Source organism: Oreochromis niloticus, linkage group LG17, assembly GCF_001858045.2.
Source record: "Oreochromis niloticus isolate F11D_XX linkage group LG17, O_niloticus_UMD_NMBU, whole genome shotgun sequence".
NCBI classification, from domain to species: Eukaryota; Metazoa; Chordata; class Actinopteri; order Cichliformes; family Cichlidae; genus Oreochromis; species Oreochromis niloticus.
This window is the reverse complement of record NC_031981.2, coordinates 9,300,045-9,324,336: the sequence shown is the minus strand read 5'-3', so window position 1 is coordinate 9,324,336 and position 24,292 is coordinate 9,300,045. Positions and strand designations below refer to the sequence as shown.

Below are 24,292 nucleotides of genomic sequence, written 5' to 3'. Positions count from 1 at the left end.
AATGACAGTATTTTAATTAGGAAAAGTTTAATACCTAAACCTTACTTAAATTAAGTGTAACCTCTGGCCTGCATACTGAATTGAATTGAATTTATCTTTATTGTCATTATAAATACACGGAATATAATGAGATTAGGTACCTTCCTTGCAGTGACAGTCATTCACACTACAACCATTGCATGTAACACAACACTATTGCATGAGGATACCACCATGTGCATGGCATTATTGGACATCATAACACAACATACTGCAACCTAATCAAGAACTTTGTATTAATTAAATAGGATTTTATGCCTTTTTAGTGGCCTTTTGGCACTAACGATTCTAATGTGTTCAGGGTCAGAGTTAGGGTCATCAGGATTTCAAAGCAGTAAACTTTAATTTACATGCATTTGTAATCTTAAGAACGTCTTCTGAAACACATCATCTTTTCGCTCCATGAAAATAAAAAGAGCTTTAAATCACTTTGATTTTATTAAATAAGCTGCACGTAACATATGCTTATGTCTTGGACTTCCTGTTGTTTCAGGCATTGTAGGTCCAAGACAAAAAACATGAAGAATTTGTTTTACAGATCATTCAAGGCACTGGTGGGATTTTTCTCCCTTTGTTAAACCCTTCTCCTCTGCTTTAGGACCTTCTGTAACCTAGCCATAAGAATTTGACTGGCGAAGCTGTTTGAAGCAGAGATGTGCCTGGGGTAAAGTGCTTTATGTTTCACTCAGGCCAAGAAAGCCCTTTTAACCTCTAAGATATTTGCTGGCCTTCCTGACCAGAACTTGCCATTTCAAACCCCCCTGCTGTGCTTTGAGATAAACATTTTTAGCGCCTTTCTTCACTTGAGTACCAGCCATGATTTTTCAACTACACACCTTTATCCAAGGAGCACACCTATCACCCATGAACTCAAGGTTAAGCTGTGGCTCCTTCATGTGTCTGTATAATGGCATGCTGTACAATGGCAAGTATCTATCTGTCTAGAGAGAGATATAATTAATCTTTTATCAGTTAAGTTTTATGATTTCCAATTGCATTATACTGTAACAACATGGCTACAGTACTGGTGATGACTGGGACACAATGAAATATATTTTTGTGATTGAAAAAAAAAAATCCTGAAACATTTCAACAACTATGCACATCCAAAATTTCTAATAGATGGGCCAGTGTAAAAAATGTAAATTAAAAACATAGTGTAATTCATGGCAAATCTCATTGGAACACAGACACAAAAGGGAACACGGATGAGATATCAATCAGGTGAGAAATGGAAAAAAGTCTCAATTTTTGATGTGTCACACTTTGAATGGTCAGAGCGTGTTTGCAAATCTGTGTCTTCCAATCTGTTAGCAATCAAAGCAAGGACGTTTTTGCCAAGTACTCGTGAAATACATAGATTGACCAGTCTCTAGGCCTGTGTGGCTATGACGAAGGACATGCCAAGCACTGGAAATCACGAGTCAGTCGGCATTGTCACTGTGGACTTGTTAGCACAGTGGTAGCTGTGTTTTGTATCAACTACTACTAAACCAAATACAGCATTATGACCTGTTTAAACACTTTAATATATATTTTAAAACAAAAACCAGCCACAAGCAAAAAAAAAGTGTAATTTAAGCAGGACATTTGAAAAACATACTGATTGTAAGCCAAAATCTGGCTAGTAGCAAGTTGCTGCCATTAGCTTTCCACACTAAAATCAGTTTTCAAATAGTCCTACTTCTCGTTGTTTTCTGGCTTTTAGATGATATTATCAATGCTTCTCCTTCTTGTCTTCTGTGAGAAGTTGTGGTTTTGCTTGAGACAACTCCAAAGCTTCCAATGAAACTCCTGACCAAACAAGGCCTAATTACACTGTAGCCTGTCCCTCTGGAGACACTGAAGAGAGTAAGTTGTTTGGTATCCAGTGAGACCATTTCTATGTTAGATGTGTATGCACCTACATCTTAATAACTTTTCACGGCCTGTGAATACTTAATAAGCTATATGTTATAAGTAATAAGATAGTATAACTGCATCTCTAACTTGTGATTCTGTGGAATTATATACTGTCCACTTGTGTGTGCATGCCAAACATGGCAGCAAACATTAAAGCTCTCTGTGAGTCAGCACAAACATTAAAGTGTGCACGTCTTGTCCTGTTTTCTTGTACAGCTTTTCTTCCCATTAAGTGGGTTAAATTCACCACAAGCTAGTCCCTTTGTGATTAATGATGTCTCGATCAGATTAAATATTGGAACCGAACTCCTGCCTCTGTTGACCTCTGTAATGCAGTACTGTTTGTCACACTCACTCTTTTGGCCTGTTTGTTCACCTCCTCTCTTGTTTTATGCCACCATTTAAATCCTTCTCGTATTTCTTCTTTAATCACCGCTTTCCACTAGTTTCATTGTCCCTTCATCACTGTCTCTCTTTGTCCGCCTCGTCATTTCCTCTTTTATCTTGTGTATCTTTACTGACTCTTGTTTATCTCTCTGTCCTTCCTCTCCATCTCAGTCTATCTGTTCCTCTGTCTTGGCCTCTGCTTGTTCAGATTCGTCTCCTTTCATCTTTTCCTTTATCTCACTTCTTTTCTCCCCCCTTTCTAATTGACTAAAGTTTAGAAAAAAAATCCATTACACCGTGGCAGACTTTCTGAAAAATGAATCGCTCAGACGAAAATGTCAAACCCAATGTTGTATATAATTTTCATCACGCCATCCTACATGCCATTACAAGCTGACTCATCTTTGTCCGATGCAAAAGTTCAAATAGTTAAGTTGTTTTGCCAATCATCAAAGTACCATTAAGCCTGTTAATGAACTTCAAAGCCTAAAAAAATGTCATTTGAAGGAAGGCAGAATTCTGACAAGACCTGTGCAATTTTATGGAGGTTATCCGCGTAATGTAAATAAAGCTGGATTTTTGCATTTCCTACAACAGCATGCGGAGGTAGCTCAAACTATAGCAAGTGATAAATTTTAACATTACTGTGTTTCAGGTGAGTTTCTAGTCTTGCATCATGAAATTTTCTCAAGTTATTTCATGTTGTCACACTTTATCTTTTTTGTTTTTCACACATCTTTTATGCCACACACTGTCACCTAAGCTGTGACTTTAACCCTGACCTAAACCATTTTAGGTCAGGGTTAAATCATCATTTAATGCCATAAAATTACATGGTTCTAAATGTGCCTGAAGCAGCATGATGTTGAGGTTTTGAAGTTAGTTGACTGCTAATCACAGGACGTTAAGTCATCTGCTATTTTAGATTTTCATCAGTGTAGAGTCAAGTGAATAAGGTCTCAACCATACAGGCCTAGAGAGGGGTCTGCGACCATATGGCAAGTGAAAATTGTGTATTTCTCGATTGGTTGGCAAAAGCCTCTATTTTGATCGCTAGCAGATCACAGCGGTTGGCCTTAGTTTGCATTAAACGTGACAACTTGTCCAAGTTGGTTGAATAAAAGAGAAATGAACCCGATTCAGAGCATTGGGAGACTCCTAGAAATACTGTGGCGCAATCACTTGCCTGATCATTGACATTAGAATACCCTACAAAGGTGAGTTGTGCAGTGTGTTCTTGTAATGTGTTGAACTGCAAATACGCACCTGTCTGCAGCATGATCTTGATCTGAAAGTCATCTATGTTAGCTGTTTCATGCAGAGTTTGCTGGTTTTGCAACTGATGGCTGACTTTGACTAAATATTTGTAATGTATGCAATTTTCTTGAACGGCCCTGAATCATGCACTGGCGTCATTATCATAACCTTGACGTAGCCGTGACGTAGACCATAAATAAATCACCTCTTACTGTGAAATCTACCTCAGCTTATGCCAATGTGAGCGTGATAAAGTGCACTGTGCTTAAAAAGAAATGGCCGATGATCCAAAGTGACAAATGTGAAAAATAGAGATTCAAAAATATTTATTACATAAAGACAGCAACTGAACTGTGCATTCCTCAGAGAAAAGGCTACTTCCTAAGCTTACTTCAGGTTTTAATTAATAGTAATTAATTTTTTAAATATTTGAAATTCTGTCAAAAGCCTTTTGACACTACATGATTTTTGCTGCATTAATGTCAGCCCTCTTCATTGTGTTGTCCATCCAAAAAGTTTTCACTAGACATTGTAGTGCCAAGCCCTCACAAGCATAACAGTATACACACATGCGGAGTGAGGGTGGAACCATTTCACTGCTTGGTAGATTTATTACTGTGTGTGTGCGTGTGTACATTTGTGCATGTGTCTGCCCTGCATGCTAGATGACATCAATGAACCACCCACACTGCAGGCTGCGCAAGCTTGGAGTATGAGACCATGCCTCACTTCCACCACATTTATAATTCAACATCCTGTCACACTCTAGTCATCTCTTTTCTTCTCTCTCTTTCCTGCTCTCCATCCTCACTTATCTCTAGGGTCTTTCCCCATCCAAAGATATTCCTAGTTTACTAGTAGCAATAAGTTCAAGCAATTAGTCAGGTAATCATTGAAATTATTATTTTTAGGGCTGATAAGGAATATCTTGATTCTTGATTGTGTTTGTGTTGATGATGCCTTTAGAGAAGGTTTGCCAAACTTATTTTAGTTTTTGTACCACATATGGTTAAATTTTTTTCCCTTAAAGACATGTTACTCATGACTTAGATCCAATTTTCAGATTTTGTAAAGACATCTATTGGGCCACTTTGTATTATTCAGGCCAGTTTTGGCCCCTGGCTAACATTTTGACACCCCTGCCTTAAAGAAGTTGCAATGGAATTTTCTGACTAATGATTTGATATGGTCTGCTAGTAGGCACAGGCCAAGACGTTTATGATTGAGTTTTAGTGAGTGAAATTGTAGTACTTTATCGCAGGCGTTGTTTAGCACAAAACAGCAGCTAACAAAGTTATCAGCTAATACCAGCAAGTTTATCAGTATTGCGTTAGCTGATAACTTAACGCTCCATCCTCTATGAAATATTGTCACCTGCTCCAAAAATCAACACGATGGCTGCCAAAAAGCTAATGTTAAAGGTTCAAGTCCATGGTCGATATAAGCCATGTTTGAGATCAGCAAAAGCCAGGCAGATGTTTTCCTGTGGCTTCCATGGCGGCGTCTCAGGGGTGTTCTTTACCCTCTTGAAATGATCCCACACTGATTTTCCTTTTAATTACTATCTAAATATCGCAGGGAGCAGCTGTGTAAATGACAGTGTTTGTCTATAATTTACCAAATGACTGTCACCACACTGTATGAAGATTTTGTTTCCTTTCCTGTGACAAACTGAAAGATCAAAACTTGCTTGACAAAGACTCACTGAGTAATGTTTGGTCGACTGTTTGGGGACACATATTCATTCCCTCTTCTCTCATCTGTATCTCTTTCCACCAGTTGTCGTCTTCTTCATCAACAACCACACCTCTCGCATGCTCTCAGCCTTTCTCATTAACTCCTTTTGAGCTCTCTTTTTCATCTGCCTCACCAGACCTTCCCTTATCGCAGCCTCGCTCATATTTTCTCTTGCTCCCCCCTTCCCTTCCCCCCATCTCGCTAATATTATTTCCAGAAGCAAAGGATGGCATTAGCTGTCCATATGCTTCAGCACCAACATGCAATATGTTGGCACATGACAAGATTGTGTCCCCCTCAGCAAACTGCAGAGAGCGAGAGCAGGGAAGCATCAATAGAGCTCACCAGCCAACCGTGACAGGCAGCCATGCGCCATATGATAACCACACTGGTTCTATTCTCCCCTCTCCTCTAAGCTGACTTCTTATAGTTATTTTTTGCTTCTTCTTCCTGTATCAATCTTTCGCGACATGTAACTGCGATAAAATTTCCATATCTTATCGATTACTCCAGTCTTTAGTGTTCTCTAGAGATTACATATTTACTGTTCACTTTCATTTTTTTTCCCATGCAGTTTGCCTCCCCCGCATACTCTCCGGGTGTCGTCATTTAGCTTCTCTGCATCATTTTCCCCTCATTGTCTTTGTCATTCTCTTCTCGTTTTATCTTCCTTCAGCAGTTTTGCCTGATTCTGATTTTAAGTACCGCTGTGTTTTGTTGGTTGCTTGTATTGCTATTTTCCCTTTTGTCTTCTGCTCTTTCATCCTCCTCTGCAAAAAATTCTATAGCTCTTTCCTTCGCCAGCTCACTTTTTGCCCCTGAATTATGTATCTCTTTATTCCTTTGTCTCTGTATGTCTTCTGAGTGGCAAGGATGTTTTTTATTCAGCATACAGTGATGCATTTCTCAGCATACTGTGTCACTTATCTTGGCAAAATCTTTAATCGTAATTAAATGAATATTGCTCCAGAAACATAAAGAAATGGCTGAAATAACATTTTGAAACTAAGTTTAAGTGTGTGATTCACTCTAAAAAAATTTTTGCCACACAAATTGTTTTTCTGTGTTCTAGAACAATACATTTGCCCCTTCCCGATTTTTTGTTTTTTGAACATCTTTCAAACTTAATGTTAAATGTTAGCTCATAAAACATATTTTATTATCAGTTAACGCAAGTAGATATGAAATGTAGTTTTTAAATGTTAACTCCGTATAATAAGAGAAAAAGGCAATCCAAACCTACCTGGCTGTTTGTGAAAAAAGTACTTACCCCCCCTAAACGTAATAACCCGTTGTGCTTGGCAGCAAGAACTGCAGCCAAGCATTTGTGATAACTGGCAATGAGTCCTTCACATCACTGTGGAGGAATTTTGGCCCTCTCTGCTTTGCATAATTGTTTTAATTCAGCCACGCTGGACCATTTCAATCTCGAGCAGAGTTGAAAGCAGCAAACCCCTGGTCATCACACATTACCACCAACATATTGGCCTTTGGTATGATGTTGTTTTTATGAAATGTGTTAGTTTTACACCAGATGCATGAGGATGAAGACCTTCCAGAAAGTTCAGCTTTTGTCTCGTCGGTCCACAGAATATTTTCCTAAAAGTCTCAGGGATCATCAAGATGTTTTTTGTCAAATGTGAGACAAGCCTTTGTGTCCTCTTTGGAACGCTCTCGTGGATGCCATTTATTACCAGTCTCTTTCTTATTGGTAAATCATGAACTGTGGCCTTAACAACAGCAAGTGAGACCTTTAGATGTTGTTCTGGTTTGTAACCTCCTGGATGAGTTTGCCGTGCATCCCTGGCATTAATTTTGGTTCACCACTATTCAGTTTTCTTGGTCGGACAGGTTCTATTTAAGTGATTTCGTGATTCAACAGGTCTATTAGTACTCAAATCTGTGTGTGGCTGGTGAAATTGAACTCAGCTTTACAAAAAAAAAAAAAAAAGTGTTTCATCACAGTTAATTCATAATTTGAGGTGATGCAATTACTTTACTTAATAGGAAAGGAGAAAATACTTATTCATAGCATTGTATTCATAAATTGTGCTTTAGCAATTAGAACAACAAAATACCTTTAAATGTAAAGCCAAACAAAGTTATCAAATGTTTTAATGCTTTTTTGTCTTTACAATCTCTAATTCTTCATATATTTGCGTATGGAAGAGGAACAGGGCACCCTAGAGTATAAGTACTGATGGTTAACTATAACTTGGTAAGACATTTTTCTGGTATTTCATAAAACACTTTTTTCTCTATTCAAGCACTCAAAACACTTTCTTACTACAAGCATCATTCTCACTTGGGTCATTCCATCTCAAATCAGCCAATTTTTAGAACATTTTCTGCTCATCCAGCCCTGATTTGCATACAAATTTTATGGTCCAGAGTTTGAACATATGTAGCGATTGCTGTGAAATTTTAGCTTTATATTTCAACTACTTTTTAAAATCTTTAGCTATGTTTAAACATGAATATCTCAAAGACTGTTAAAGGTAAAAGCCTGAAATTTTTACTGGTCTTTCTTACCATCAAAATGAAGAAGGAGCTGTAATTTGGGACAAACGCATAAAAAAGGTTTATGTATTGGCTAGTTAAAATTAAAAGAAAAGTCCAGCACTCCCTTAAAGTCTCATATTTGTGCACACATAATTAGAAAAGCTTCACCTTGCAAAAGATAACTAGTGACACTTTCTGAATGGTATATACTTGACTTTCAAAATACTATAAAAGCAAGCATCTAGAATGCTTTTTAGCATGAAATTCTCAGTCACAGAAATGAAGCAAATGCCATCTGGAGTTTCCAGATGGTACTCTAATTATAACTCAAAAAAATATTTTAGTTAACTATACTACTGCATATTTTTCACTTTCAAGACCTGGGCTGCTCCAATATCAAATGAACAAATATTTAGAACATTATATATACTGCTATCAAATCCTTTTTTATTTTTATTTTTGAAAGTTTTTCTTACAGGCACCAAAAATTACACCACACCAAAAGTCATTTAAATCTTCTCTTCCTCTTCCATTCTGATGCTCAGTTTGAACTTCAGTAGGTTGTCTTCTACACATCTTCTACCATCTCTATACATCTGAATGCACTGAGTTGGTGCAATGTGATTGACTGATTAGATATTTGCATTAATGAGCAATTTAATAGGTGCGCCTAATGAAGTGGGTGGTAATAACTTCTAAATGAAACTTAAAATTGTTTTCAGGATTTATACATTCAAGAGAAACAAAGTGGAATGGACAGTAAAAAACAGGCAGTGAAAAACAGAACACTGCTAGCCTTTTCCTTTAAGCTTTTGGGGTCTGATCTGATTGTAGGCTCTGATCTGTTTCAATGTTTGTTATGTTCACTAGCAAAATGGAAATATTCTTGCATTTTTCACTTATGAGCAAAATTAAAATCAATGTGCCTCACAAAAAAATAATGCTCTCTTTGGATTACTCTACAGTAAAAAAAAAAGAGGAAAAAAGGAAAAGAAAATAGGTTGTTTAGAATTTGATTTGATTGAACAATTTCTTTCTCAGCATGCCACCACCACCTGCGTGACTCTAATATTTTCTTTCTTACGCCCCATTCGTTTTCAATTTTTAGTCATTCCTGTCATGTCCTATCCCTCTCTGCATCTCACCATCTCTCTCACAGAGAGCAAAGTGTTACAGATAAAGAGTTGGAGTTTTGCAATTACAAAGACAGGAAAAGGCAAACCGTACCTCACCATGTACATACACTGCTATCAGTTAATGGCACCCCATTTATCCACAAACTGAAACTGAACAAACTGGAAAATAAGGTTTTTTACATCAGCGGGTGATTTTTGTGCTACGCTGATTGTTGCCATAACGATTTGAAATCATTGTCTGATGACAACATGACACCACAGCAATTTATTACACTATCCTACATGGTCGTTTAAATCTTTTAAAAGGATTAAAAGGTCTTCTAATTATCGAATCCCTTGGTAGACCCGTGTGTGTGCTTGTTACATGCATTTCCGTTCTTTAGTCGTGAGGTCAAAGGATATCTTTAAATACTAAGTCAGCACTTGTAGATATTTGTATCAACATTTTATCACGCCGTCATAAACTGCCAACTTAAAGTGCAGCACTAGTGCCGTATCTGCTCTCAGCCGACTGAAATGTCAGCATACAAGCGGGTGTGCAGCTGCACTCTCTCTCAAAGTCATTTATCACAGAGGTGAAAATTGATTATAATACGGAATATTAACATTGTAGGGCTAACTATTTCACTCCAGCTGGTGGACGTGGGATGGGTTATAAATCTGAAGCGTGTAGAGCAAGAGAGAAGAGGAGACTAAAAAAGGAGAGAAATTAGTGTTTGGGACACACTACGCATCTTAAAGTGTGAATGAAAAAAATGAATTCTTCCTCATAACCCTCAGTGCTGTGGAGCCAGATTGAGCCAGAGGGACATGACTGACCTTTGTGCGTATGTGTGTGCAATCACGCACATGCACACACACAACAATGCCTGTAGCTCTGGGAATACACAATGACTCATCTACCCTCTGAGTTCCACAAGAGCCATTCACTACAGGAGGAGTGCTACAGAGAGGACAAGAGAGAGGCAGAAAGAAAGGAATGTTAATGGGGAGGCAGGAAGGAGGTTATGGAAGAACAGAAGAAGAAATAAGAAAGCGTATATGACAATGCAGAGATGGAGGAAAAAGTGGCAAAGCAAAGAAGAAAAAGTCAGAGATACTTGAGCACCGAGGAAAGGGCATGCTTTTCTGCTCCTTATTATGTATTCCTGGAAGTGAGAGAAGGAGCCAAAGGAAATCAGATAAGTTAAAAATAAAACTCTCCACTGTACATCTAAAAATAATATTCCTAAAACACTTAATGGAGCGTAAGAAATTTAATGCTTTACCCACAAGACATTTCCAGAGCTTGGGCTGCCTGAAAGCAGTTTTAACTATACCCAAAAGCTCTTTAGCCAATGATCTGCCCAGCTAATACTTGCAGGGGGGGCTTGTAGCCCATCCCAGGCTCCACTTAGTAAAAGGCAGGGTACTAACTGGAAAGGCTGCCAGTCCATCACAGGGCTACCAGGTATCCTGTTGCAGTTTATCAATTACAGATGAGGACAGAATTATTAGCTCCCTATAAATATTTCATTTAGTATTTCCCAAGTGCTGGTAGACAGAGAAACAGAGGAATTTTCCAAACATCCTAGTTTTGTCTGGATGCTTAAATTATTTTACTTTAGACACAGGAAAAAATTATTTCACAGAAAAAAACTACCAGGGTTAAAACTATTCTCATAATGTCACTTTAGCAATCCCAGCCCTCTCGTCTTTGTTAAATCTCTCAGGATGCTCCAGATTTGATTCATCTTGGTCTTCAGTTCACCCCACAGATTTTCAAGTCAGGGTTTTGTGCAGGTCAGTCAGTAACTTTCACTTTTTTCTTCTGGAGGTAATTCTTCACCAGGAGTGATGTGTATTTTGGGTCACTGTCATCATGTTGGAAGACAAAGCAACAACCCAGACTCAGTTTTACTACTCACTGTTTGAGTTTTTCTTTCAAAATCTTGATATATCCTTCCACCTTGATGAGATTCCCAGTTCGCGGGACACACTGCAGCATCCCCACAGTATAATATTAGTTATAGTTAGTCCCTTCTTTCTTCAACCATAAGAAGCATCTGTATGGTCTAGCTTTGTCTCATCTGATCAAAGGATGTGCTTCCAGTATGTATAAGTATGCATTCTCCAGGTTGCTGTTAGCAAACATCAGTCAGGCTTGAGGGTGTCTCTTCTGCAGAAGTGAAGTTTTCCTTGGTTTTCAACCTCATGGTTTATTCCTGTGCAGAGTTCTTGTGATCGTCTTCTTTGAGACCACAATCCCCAACAATCCCATGTCTTGGCAGTTGTTCTGGGGTCTTTAGACACATCTCTCACTAGTTTCCCTTGCTTTCTTTGAAATCTTTCACTTTCTACCTCAGCCAGGACTCATATGTACTTTTTGGCTGTCTTTGAATTTCTTAATGATACTTCTCACTCTAGTTCTTGATACTTGGAAATGTGATAACTTCACTTATGCTCACAAAGCAGGAGATGGATAAACAATTCTTTTTCTGTCTAAACTGATTTTGGTTTTCGGAATGAGGCTTTCTGAAGTGACAGCTTAAACCTTTACTGAAGTTTTTTTTTACTGTATGTAAATTGGATGGTAAGTTCATTTGACAAGTAGTGAGCAATACAAAGTTAAAGCACAACATCACTGCACATCTCAGTAAAAAGGTCTGTTTTCCAAGGGGCTATAAATAAATATTGATCCTGGTTATTTTTGAATTCTTGAAATTATTTCTCTTATTGTGAGCAAATAGAAACAATTTTTGCTTTTAAAGAGAAAAGTATGTTTAGAAATGCTCTAGTTTTTTTTAAAGGAGAGGCTACTAATTTTGTCATCTCTATCCTGTCATTAACAAATACCAGTAAACCTTCATTATTAATCTAATACGTTATATTTCCTGTTTTCTGACTACTTTTTAGGCTCTGAATGATTGTGCATTGTACTGTTGAGGCAAACCAAACATACACACACACAGACAAAGCATACATTAGTATGCTGTGTTGCCAGGAGTAAGGGAAATTCATTGCCCTTAGCAGATTGTATAAACAGTCTTGGCAGACAATGACAAATTTGATTAATTGAATCCTGCCACCATTTTGCCACCACAACAAAGACAACAGGGTGATTGTCACATATTGGACAAATCAGCAGTGGGAGGCACGGGGAATCTCGCTGCTGCGTGCTAAAATTTTAAATACCTTAAACTAATTTCTTCATTGTTTGCCAACCGTCTTTACATATTTTTTCCAGTCACAAATTCAGATAAAAGGAATATACAAAATAAATAATATACATGGCGTATAATGATGACGATAAAAGAAATTAATGAATCTGCTACCCCCAGAGAGACTCTCCAAACAAATACTGCAAAACAAACAGTATGTGCTGCATTTTGTAATTTTACACGCACACTCCGTTACATTTTCTCATACCCGCTTGATTGATTTCTGTCTATACATTTCTCCCCCGCACTCACTGCGCCTTCGGTTTAAATCTGTGTCACTGTGATGACAGTGAGCTCCTATAACTTCACTTGGAAAAAAGATGAGGGTGGTCGAGGGAACCTTTGGGAGTAGAAAAAGAAATTGTCTTTAGGTCACTCAGAGGTGGGAAACTGTCTTCTCTAATGCACCTTCCATTTGCCAGAGTATCAGTCGGGCCCGCACACTAAGAGCCGCGCGCACAGGCAACACTGAGCGACTAAAGCATGTTGTCACCCATTTCAGGCATCATTACACTGCGGAATGTCCCAAATTTGTTGCAGACACAATTTTCCACACTTTAACCAGAGTAACAAGCCAAGTGTATGCAGCCTCAAGATGTCACGCATTATAGCAGAAGGCGGTGTGAGGGACGCTGGAGGATGGTGGCATCTCTCTTGTTAGCTCAGATTTTATCATGCTCCCTCATGTTTTCAATTAAGTTCTGCTGACCGAGCTCATTGCGAGATAATGTCACAGTTGTGATCCAATGTGAAATGCCGACAAGAATCAGATTAGTGATACGTGCCAAGCTTGTCTGTCACTGAACACCCAGCAGCCTTAGCAGAAGGAGCTGTTGTGATACATAAAACTGCTGGCATAGTGGATTAATAGCCATTAACCAAATTTATGGCTTTGGGAGAAAAAGCTCACTATAAGGGGTGAATCATGGATGAACCCCAGAGTGAAAACTTTGCTTCTCTAGTTTATGTTTGCTAAACTGCTTTCCTTTGCAAATGAACATCTGTCTACATTTAAGTGGCAACTATGGCTCAGGAGGCACAAGCTGATGCGTAATGGCCTGATTTCTCCAGTGCATGTCAAAGTGTGCATGTCAAGTATTAGGGTATGAACCCCAAAAGCTGCCCCAAATGTGACACAGCTTTATGCCCTATAAACAGAATAAAGTATTATTATAGATGTCGATATCATTGATTATGTGCATTGATTGATTAAGATCTCAGACTGTATATAAAAGATGCAAGGCATTTTGGGTCTGAAGAGGGAAGACAGGACTAAAACCTGCATTCTGTGCACTAACCAGCAGGGGGTGACTCCTTTCATTGTTAAAACGGGTTGCATTGCAAACACCTATATTGACCTATGCTAGCATCCTCTTATAGGAAGATTACATTCTGGCTTCTCTGCACCCTATTCTTCTTTCTGCACAGTAAAGTGTTTAATACTTTGTTAAGCAATGTTGACTTTGTTTTATGCTGTAAAATAAACCAGTTGTTCTCATCTAAAGTAACAGCTTCCTGTTCAAAGCTTGAAGTTTAGTTTTAAACTTGAGGTTCAAGTGCATCTCAGAGAAATGTGGGAACTTTCTCAGGTACTTGTTTACACTCATCTTGAAAGCAATATTATGTTACTTTTAAATAATTATAGTTCTTATTAGAGTCAAAATTGATGATAATGCCTATTAAGCTTTAGGTCAGGTTTATCTTGTGTTCCAAGTGTCTCATTAGCATCAGACTTCGTTTTCATTTATCTTTTCAAAACGCCAAAATGGTGACAACCAAAATGCTCAGCTTGAGGCTTCATAAGAGGACTTCACCAGTCACTTGGTACTGTACCAGTGGTTATGTCCATCTTTCATATACATTCTAGGGTTAAGACTAAAAGCATAAAGACTATAAGTATAATGTTATTTTTGTGTGTATGTGTTTGTTAGATACAATTTAATAGCTGGTTTCAAATAAATATAATTTCAAATGAGTAACAGCTGAGCATACTCTAATTTTTTTCTGTGTCTCTGTGGGATTTCACAATCTTCCTTTAATGTTGTATTTGCTGGTAGCTGTCTCCTGAGCTCTTGAAACTTTTAAATGAATAAAACTAAAGTTTAACTTTGGATCTGAAAAGTAACGTTTTGTTTTTTTTTATTCAGACACAGTGTCATAGATTCAGAAAAAGTAAGGCTTCCCATCTTCCACCACAGATGTTCCATTTATCACACCACTGTCATACTCAACTTTTTTTTTCCTTAGCACAGTTCACTGTCAGAGTTATCTTTAAAGACACATGAAAAATATGAAAATGATGATCTTTTTCATTTATCCCCCGTGAGTTTTTGATCATTCTGGACAGGGAAGTTCCATTAAAGTATTTTTTGTCATAAACATACAACTTTAAAAAAGGAAGAAACACTTCATTATTTCAGTTGTGCAGTTTCAAACTGAGTTTATAGCTCACTGTCATTGTCGCTTTAATGACTTATTCATAAACCTTGTCAGAGGCTGGATCTGTTTTAACAAATATACAGCAGGATGACAGTTCTGCATTTGGCCCCAGTGAATATTTCATATGAAGGGATAACACAATAGAGAAGAAGACGACGGAGAAGTAGAGTTTAAGAACAACACTCACAGGAGTGCCAACACATGTAGTTGGTTTCACACACCCATGAACAAAGGAAATCCACTACTGATAGCCAGTCTCTTTCTCTTCCACTCCCAGTAACCACTCTCACACACATCATTTGCCACTGAGTCATCCGCTTAAGCTCCTGTCTCTCTAACGGTTCCCCCCTCACAGCTAATCTCACCTGCTCTATAAATCCCTCCCACATCACCTCGCTGGCCCACAGAGAAAATTGGAGTCTTGTCATTGCTCTCTTAAGATTTACTTTCAAAGTCACTTGTAAGCGTTTTTCAAAGATATTAAAATTGACTGTTGTTAAAATAATTAATTTTAAGTCAAACAAAGATTATGATACAGGAAAAAAGAGGGTAGCTTTTTATCAATCTTATAACACCTGTGCCTTCCTTTCCAAATGTTTTGACAGTTCTGGGGGCAGTGTGGCCACAACTGAAACAGGGCTGTGGTTTTTCGCCACTGGGACAACTAGTTTGACTTGATTTAACCTTCATCTGTTTTATTCGTTTCATACTGTACTTTGAAAACATCTTAAGTCACCACTCATTTGTTTATATGAGAAATGGATGCAGTGATTTATTGAAAAACATGTAAACATACATGGAAATACTGTGCATAAGGCAAAAAATAGAATTTGTACAATTCTAACAAACGGCAGTCTTAAACAGCTCATTAAGGAGGAGCAGGAATCTGATTATGGCCTGTAGCTCGGTTCTATATAAACATTGACCTTATATACTTTTCTCTGACTGGACACTAGTGGACTGAGTGCACACATATTTTTCTTGTCAGTGATTTCTGATTCTTGATTCTTGGGCTTCTTGTAGCATTTGCTAGCAGACAAACTGCAATATTCATTAGAGACTGTAGGGGCAGGAGAGCATCTTGAGTGCTGATAAACAAAGAAAGACACAAGAATAGGGGGTTAAAAAATGCTTCTGACCATTTTGTGTTACGAGGCATTTATCTACTGCATGATATGTTCTTAATCACCAAGCAGCCATCATAGGATGGCCCAAAGGACGTGATAATATGCCTTATACATGTTCACAAAACACATGTAGACTGACTGGGGAAACTCCCACACCCTTGAATATCCTTGAGAGGATAAAGAGTTGGTCCAGACTCAAACTGCATTGCTCCTCATCCCTCATCTGAGGTTCATGTTCGGTGTTTCAGCACAAATTTCTATGCACCATTTTCTTGAGAGTAGTAATCCCTCTGCCTATAATGATATTAGATAACATTCCGTTTCCTGCAGACAGAATGCTTGACAGCTACTAATCTAGTCTGGGAAACAAATGTAGCCAGTGATCACATATGGTGCATATTCAGCAAGATAAGAGGCACTTTCCACCAACAGAATACAATACAAAAAGCTGTCACTTTGACCTACACTTAGTATGATCCTGCCCACACGGTGTACATCTGGTGGAGGTTTAAAGTGCGATAACATGCTGACATGATGCAGTGTTTGTGTATGCAGACAAAGTACTACAACATGGCGAGGGAGTAGTTTGCCTGATGTCGTGACTGATCTGAAAGTGGACTAAGTGTTTTGTCTGCTGGAGTGCTTTTTAACACTGCTTTTAAGAGATACCTGCCCTACCATCCAACTGTGTGTGTGAAGGTTTTTCTTCTACTTTTTAAATTTTTTTTTTTTTTTTAGATTTTGCTTCTGTTGTGTTTTATGTGGACTCAAGCCACTCTACCTAAAAAGGTGGAGTGGCTTGGAAAGGTGGCAAACCAGGCAAAAAAAAGAAGAAGAAAAAAACATGAGAAAAAAATCACTAGCAAGAATAATAAAAGAAGGAGAGCGTGAGGTGTGAGGTTAAAAATAAACTGCAGCTGTACTGTTGTTCAGCAAAGCAGTTTTAATTAGTCCATATGAGAGAGTGGTCCTTTTGCTCTGTTTTAAAATGTCATTTCTAATGGCTTGGATAGCTGAGGTACTCTGTGATCGTGCACTAGCATACTTTCAAGTGGTATGCGGCTTACTAATAAAGCAATAATGCAGAAACAGTTATAAGAAATCACAGTAAAAGCACCATCAAATAACATTTTCTAGTGAGGAGAGATTATCTAAGGTCGTTTATTCTGTCTTCCTGACAGTATTTTTTTTCTACAATATTTTCTAACAAAGGGTTTCATGCGGTTATGTAATTTTTAATTCAAACATCATCACGAAGACGCCTTTTTGACAAACTACACAATGAGCTGGACTTGTTCTGTTCTTAGACTGCAATGTAATGCATTAAAAGGCAGATCTGTTGTTTTAGAAATGTTTCCGTCAGCTCACAGAAATGGTTGATTATGAGTGAAAAGCCATAATATGAATGTGAGGGACCTTTGTGAGTGAAAGCAATGTTTATGCAAAGCTTCACCTTTAGATCTGCTCCTGATAGCAGGCATATTTGTTCATCACCCTCTGGGAACTACCTTGGACTTGACGCGCCCCTGTTTTCATTGTTGGGTAATGTTATTACAGATTCACTGTATATATTTACCCTTTAGTTCCCTTAATCTCTCAGATGGATTTGCACTGAATGTTAAAGAGTGACGCTATGACAATGCAGCCGATTCCAGTCCTGAATACAAAACACAGTGCATCTGTGATCTATCTGCAATGAATTTTTTATGTTGTTTCACAGTTATTTTGTTGGCAGACAGGTGAAAATGAGTTTAATGAATATTTTATGTATTTATAGATTAGTTATTTAAATTTCCTTGTCCTTGACCACTTGCATTCACAGCTTTGTGACTGCACAATAGACCTCAAAGTTGCACGAAGAGCAAACAGGAACAACTAATATCGCAAATACTATTATTTTATGTCATCGATTGCTACCTGTCATGAGAGCTGAGTCTCTGCTGTGAACAAGAACTGCACAATGTCCAGTCCCAAAGGTGACACATCAGGTTAAGAAATACAGCCAAGACATGCTCTCAGCATTTTTATTATATATTCATGAGGTTATGGCATGAATTTGTCCTCCAGGGTGAGACAGCTAGAGCAGAATTTTACTGTAATGTTCTGAGGTACAACATTCAGTGGAACATGCCATAATGCTATCTTTCACCCACTCACAATACATCATGCTTTTAGGTTGCACCAGCCCAATTTGCCAGATTTCCTGTGACTCCCCAAGATGAAACTCAAGTCTTGACATTGAAGAGTTGTTTTTTTTTTTTACTCAGCAGTGCAGGTCAAGCTTGCACCAACAAGAGCAAAAGTTGTGAAAACAAGACTTCCAGGAAGTGATCAGAAATGTTTTGCAGCTGCCCGAGAAGTTGGATGGAGAAACTGGGCAAATTTAAATTGCATGTTGTTTATAATTGCCTCCATGTACGCTATTAAAACCCAATACTTGGCTAAATTAACACTAATCAACAATTTTACTGAAATTTCCTGAACTTTGCCCTCTGAATTACAAACTCAGAAACATGAAAAAAAGAAATAAATATACAAATATGAGGTTTAGTTAAAACTAATTAAAAAGACACATTGGCGGCACCAGGAAAATAGCCTCCTCTTATAAGTGACTGGATTTTGTCCATTTTTGTTTTGTATTTTACTCTGTGCTGCTAAATATGTGTGAAATCACTTCAGGCTCTGAGGGTAAAGCATTTTGATTCATTTCAGATAAGCTCATAAACACGTCTGCCTTCTAAAGTTGGCTAGCTCCTACCTGTGCTTCAGAATAAATGATTTTGGCTGCCCACCAAGAAAGCTTGTTCCCTATTACCACCCAACACAAGTCAAACCGCCCTCTCACTTCACGACCCTCTTCGCTTATTCTCCAAACGGTTTGAAGTGTTAGCCAGAGTGTACGTGTGAACATGCACACACATTTTAGTGGAAGGACATAATCTGTGGAGATGTGAATAAAAATGTTCATGTTTTTCCACAATTAAAGATTTAATTGGCCACTGTTTAATTTTTTTTTTTTTTTTAACTATTTTAAAACTGAAGGGCCGTCTTTAATTCAGAAATCTAAAGAGTGTGTTTAATAATATCGGAGTGTGTGTGTGTGTGTCTGGGATGTGTTGTAATTGATTGATATTATCATACAAGTAATATGTAAAGGGTGAACACAAAAATTTACCTGCTCCAATTAATGGTGTCTGCATCGCAATATGAAGTGATATCGTAATATTTCTCTTCTTTGGATTCATGCAGAACAAAGTGCTATCAAACGACAACGGCTCTATGTGAGCATAGCAAGCAGAACTTTGAAACTGCACGTCTGTCTTTCACCGTTTCTTCTCCTGACACTTCCCATCCAGTCTTCATCCATCTTTTTTGTATTTTTCTTTCCTCTACATTCACCTTTCTTTTTCTCTACTGCTTGTCTTAAGCCACTTAATTCTCTTATTCTCTCTTTCCCTCCTGCATATAAAACATCTCTCTCTCCCCCTCAAACATTTGCATCCCTCTTTCTTTCTCTCTCACATAAAAGCTATTATAGTTTTTCAAATTTATGTCTATGTATAGTGGGGGGGTTTTCTCTCTCTTTGGCTGCACCGACACCGAAACAAGCTTGCCTCCGGCGCTAGGCTCCCCGGCCACTCCAATAGGATGCAGCCTCTTTATCCCTAAACATGTTTTTTTATGTTTAAGGAGCACACCAGTTCTGAAGCTTTGGAGCATGAACACAGTGTTGCACTGTTGCCCAGAAACTGGGTTTTAAAGAAGGGAATGACTGAAAGAAGAAATGAAAGTGGATCATTGCCATGGTTCATTTTGAAAATCAGGTAAAAAAGGGATTGGTGCTGTTACTGCTACATAACTTTCCTCTGGATTATAAGTTGAATTTTGAACAATGTAGCAGTGTCACCTTCTTAGTCATGGTAGCATGATGATACATTATTCCGCTTTACTGATCAGCAGCTGTGCTTTCTGGAGAAATGTAATGGACCCAGTCAGTTATGGACAGTCCATATGCCTAGCCTGACATTCCCCCGTTTCTAAATTCCTCGCATGCTTTAAACTAAAAGTTAACTATGTTGTATTCCCTGTAAAGCTGCAGACTGTGCTCACGCAGATAACTCATTAAATCTGAAGTGTTTCTCACTTTCTCAGCAACTCTGCTCCTGCTTGTTCTGCATACTGAGTTGTCATTTTCAATTAATTACCCCTTAGAGGTCTTAATAAACCAAAATATTGTCAAACTTGACATTGACAAAAAAAAGAGACTTATGCTATGGTACTCCTTCACTTATTCAATTTAGTGACCGTGTAATGCAACAGTCAACATCTCCCACCAAAGAGCAAGGGCTATATTGAAACTTATTTTATGTTTTTATTACAACATCCTGATGTCAGCCCGTTTTTATTTCACAATATGTCATCAGCCTGTTATAGCATCATCGTTATGTCATAGGATGTTGTCTTGAAAAAATAAATAGTGTGCTGCACAGCTATCTCCATGTCCTTTCATATGATATATTACTCGATATGGTTTCTTAAAATATTTTTTCAAAGTCAACTTTGACCTTGGGTGCTAGCAATGAAAGTTAAGATCAAACCATGACATGTCATGAATCTGCCAAACTACATACATTTATATTTTAAGTCTTGAAATTGAATACTGACTAGCATTTTTGCTTGAAATGCCAGTCACTAAATAATTTTAGCAATCCTTAAAATGCATTCATGATTTTTTTTATTGTGAGTTATAAATAGTTTAAAATTATTCATCATACATACATATTTTGATTCCAAGTAATCATATGAGGTTTTACTCACATCCTTGAGTGTTTACAGCATCTGTAAAACATTAGTGAAACATTAGTGAACCCCAAATGAAGAAAGTAGAAAGGTGCCTTCAGATTTTTGTCCACTGCAGAAAGTGTCCAATTTGCAACCGCTTCAATTTTCAGCACGACAATGATTTTACTCCCAATATAGTAAAAGCATGCCTGCATAGATAAATACCCAATAGAACACCATCAGTTGAGGATAAATCAATTTTTTCCCAACAAAATATAAAGAAAGAGTGGTTCACAATGTTTACACAATACTGAATGCTGTAAATGTGTACATAAATGTAGTACTTAATATATACTATATACTTACCTGTCTCCTATTAAAAAAACAATATTTAATAAAAAATAATACAACTAAAACTAAAATGTATTGTATATTTGGGGAAACAAATCACAGAGAACATTTTCTTTCCTGTTGTGACTTACATGCAACGACTCTCCTGAACATTTCCTCTGCTGAGCACACAGTGAATTGAGATTCTCGAGCAGCCAGTAACAGATGACATCAACATGCTGAAGCAGCAATCTGAAAGAGAGAATTCCCTATTGGCCCATGGGATCAGGTTTGTAAGTCTAGCAAAGCCTTGTCCGTGCTGGTATCTAGTATCAAAGCAGTTCACATCACTCTGGGAAAATAATGTCTTCATTCCTTAGAACCACTAAGGTAAACAAACATGTTTACAAAGCATAAAGTGTACTGACCCTGACTTGTCAACACACATGACACCTTACAACAATATTTCAAAAATAAGCAATGACAGAAAACCATGCATCATTTTGTATGTGTAAAGAGGGGAATTTATATTTCCAATTTCCCTCCTCAAGGAAGGAAGTTGGTTGTCTGATCCAGAACAATTTGGCCTGTAACGAAACCCAGAAGAAGTAGATATACACAGGCACTGGCTTAACTAAAATAGATAAACCACGATTGGCCTTAGGAAGACAGAGAATTGTGTGGTGGTGATCTACAAGGGCAATTCCCCATTTTGAGCAGCACATTAAACATGCTTTTAAAGAGCTGGTGATAAAATGTGAGGCCTGGGGATTGGAGAGATGAATCCTTCTTGAAAGACTTTTCCATGGCCTCCCTTGCTCTAAATTACTGGGTTTGAAGCCTGCCAGCGAAGACCAGAGAGATCCAAGAGCAAATTTACTTCCCTGTGATGTGGAAGACTTGAGAAAGAAGACACAAATTACACAGAATAGCAAATGGCAGGGAGAACAGAAGATGAAATACAATGTGCAAATGCAAAGAATCAATTAGGCAATTAGGTCGTTTTGAGAAAGGAACTGCTCACCTGCAAAAGAACCATTACTCTTGCACATTATTAAATGCAAAGTGAAAAGAGAAAATCGCCATGAGTTAGTACTTGTTAAATTTTGCTTATCTCTAGAGCAACAACCACATGCTGGAAAACACATTCAATAAGAATTAACTTTGACTACCTAAAATGGATTTAGAACTCCCGCTTACTTCATCTCATGTACTGTATTTAGTTACCACACAATAGTAAGTGAAATCGTTACTATACGTACTCCTATGCACAAGTTAGGGGAAGGTTTCTCTCTACAAACTGAAATAAAATCCACCAGATTCAAAAACGATTTTAAGTTAAAGCTTAAAATCTCTGAAAGATTTCAATCACACAAAAAACAAGGTCATCACATCACTGGCTCATAAAAAGGGCCTCGATACTGCTAAATAGAAATTAGAATGAAATAACAGATTAATTTATCCTGCAGTTGGTACAATGTACTTATATTTAGTGCTCAGAGGAAAAGAAATCAAGTCACAGGCATAAATCAGCAAAATGATCAGCAATGTAAGCGGTTTCAATTTACTGGAAGTTAACTGTTTTGCTGATGTAAAAGCAGATATTTTACGACTATTGGCATTTACTACCATGCAACAGTCAACAACAAAGAATAAAGACATGTGCTTTAAAAAAAAAAAGTCACTTCCACACTTCCCCTTTGTGAACACACCTTTCAATATGTATTTAAGAGCTGATTAGTCCAAAGACAAAACAGGTATGACTTCCTCCGTACCAGCAAGTTCAAATCAGCATGCTTCCTTAACAACCAAAAGATTTCAGTTCATTCAAAGAAAACCCATGTAGCCCTAACTACTTCAAATTACATTTTAAAGAAATGTACAAAGAAATAAAGACAAAAGAGTTTTCAGATTTAAAAAGAAAAAAACTTGAAAAGACCCACAACAATGTCTTCTTTTAAACTGCATTTCCAGCTCTAATGTTCCCCTCTATCACTTCCTCTTTCTTCAAGCACCTCTTGTTTCATTCATCAGAGCTAGACAACCTCTCAGAGGGAAATCAAAAGCTTTGAATTGAGAAGAAACTCGAGTTTGCTTTCCACAGAGTGTTAGAAAATGCAAGAATTAAATTTTAATAACTAAACTTTGTTTTATAATGTGGTTGATAGAATATTACCACTTTACATTCATAAAAACATTTTTATAAATTTGCAGAATTTTCTACACGTGCTTTAGGTAAGGTCTGCATCAGGTGATGAAGACACACAGGTGAGAGGTGGGCTACTGGAACAAGGCATTAATGAACATGGAATTAATGGCATGTTACTATGCCAATTGACCCAAATGAGAAATACCAAATGCAATGCATGTCTGAAATACATATAATCAGAAGACTGACATCTACACTAAAAAGAAGCACCTGGGAGATCAGTGCTATCATATCAATAAGAAAGATACTACTGTTGAAGCTGGAGCTACAGAACCGCTTTTAAGTCTTTGTTATATAGAGTCGCTAAGGACTTGGAAACAAAATCCTCAGGGATTTTGCTTCATATTGTCATGAATGCATCACACAGTTGTTGCAGATTTGTCAGTTCCACATCCATAATGTGAATCTCCTGTTCCACCACATCCAAAAGGTATTCTGTTGGATTGAGATCTGAGATCTGAACTTTGGGTTCCATTTGAATACAGTAAAGTCAAGACTTATCATACCAAATAGGATGGTATTTAATTAGATTCCTTCTACTCAACGAAGCACAAAAGCACACTACGTTTTCTACACTTTCCAGATTTTTCCTTCTACTATTCCGTCTTCTACTGTCAATATTTGTTGTGCTTGTGAGACGTACGGCTTCAGTTTCCTGTTCTTAGCTGGCAGGAGTAGCACACAGTGTGGTCTTCTGCCGCTGTAGCCAGTCTGGTTCAAGGGTCAATGTATTGTGTGACCAGAGTTGCTCTTGTGCATATCTTGGTTGTAATGAGTGGTTACTTGAGTTACTATTGCCTTCCTGCCAGCTTTCAGTCTGAAGCTGGCCATTCACCTTTGATCTCTGGTTTTGGCCCAGAGAACTCACTGAATATTTTCTTTTTCATTCTTTGTGAAGTCTAGAAATTGTTGTCTGAGAAAATGTCCATAGATCAGCAGTTTCTGAAATGCTTAGACCAACCTGGCTTGCACCAACAACTATGCTGCATTCAAAGTCCTTTGAATCAACCTTCTTACTCAGTCTGACGCTTGGATTGAGCTTAACAAATCTAAAACCTTTGACCATATCTACATGCCTAGATGCACTGAATTACTGCCATGTTATTTTCAATAAAATATTTGGAGTATTCAATGGACACCTATACCTAATGAAATGGCTGGTGAATGAAATATTAGTTTGTTTTTTTAATTAAACAGTTATTTGTTACTCTTTGCTTTCTTCTTTTCCATGTCCTTGCCTCCTTT

General features: G+C 37.7%; 1 long non-coding RNA gene across 1 annotated transcript; it reads right to left on the bottom strand.

Moving 5' to 3' along the window:
- Positions 1 to 15,370: 15,370 nt before the first annotated feature.
- LOC109195268 (uncharacterized) lies at positions 15,371 to 21,087 on the bottom strand. Its single transcript, XR_002056951.2, has 3 exons — positions 20,991 to 21,087; positions 20,545 to 20,565; positions 15,371 to 15,687 (listed from the first exon to the last, which is right to left on the bottom strand). It is a non-coding gene; the product is annotated as an uncharacterized LOC109195268 (long non-coding RNA).
- Between the last annotated feature and the right edge of the window lie 3,205 nt (positions 21,088 to 24,292).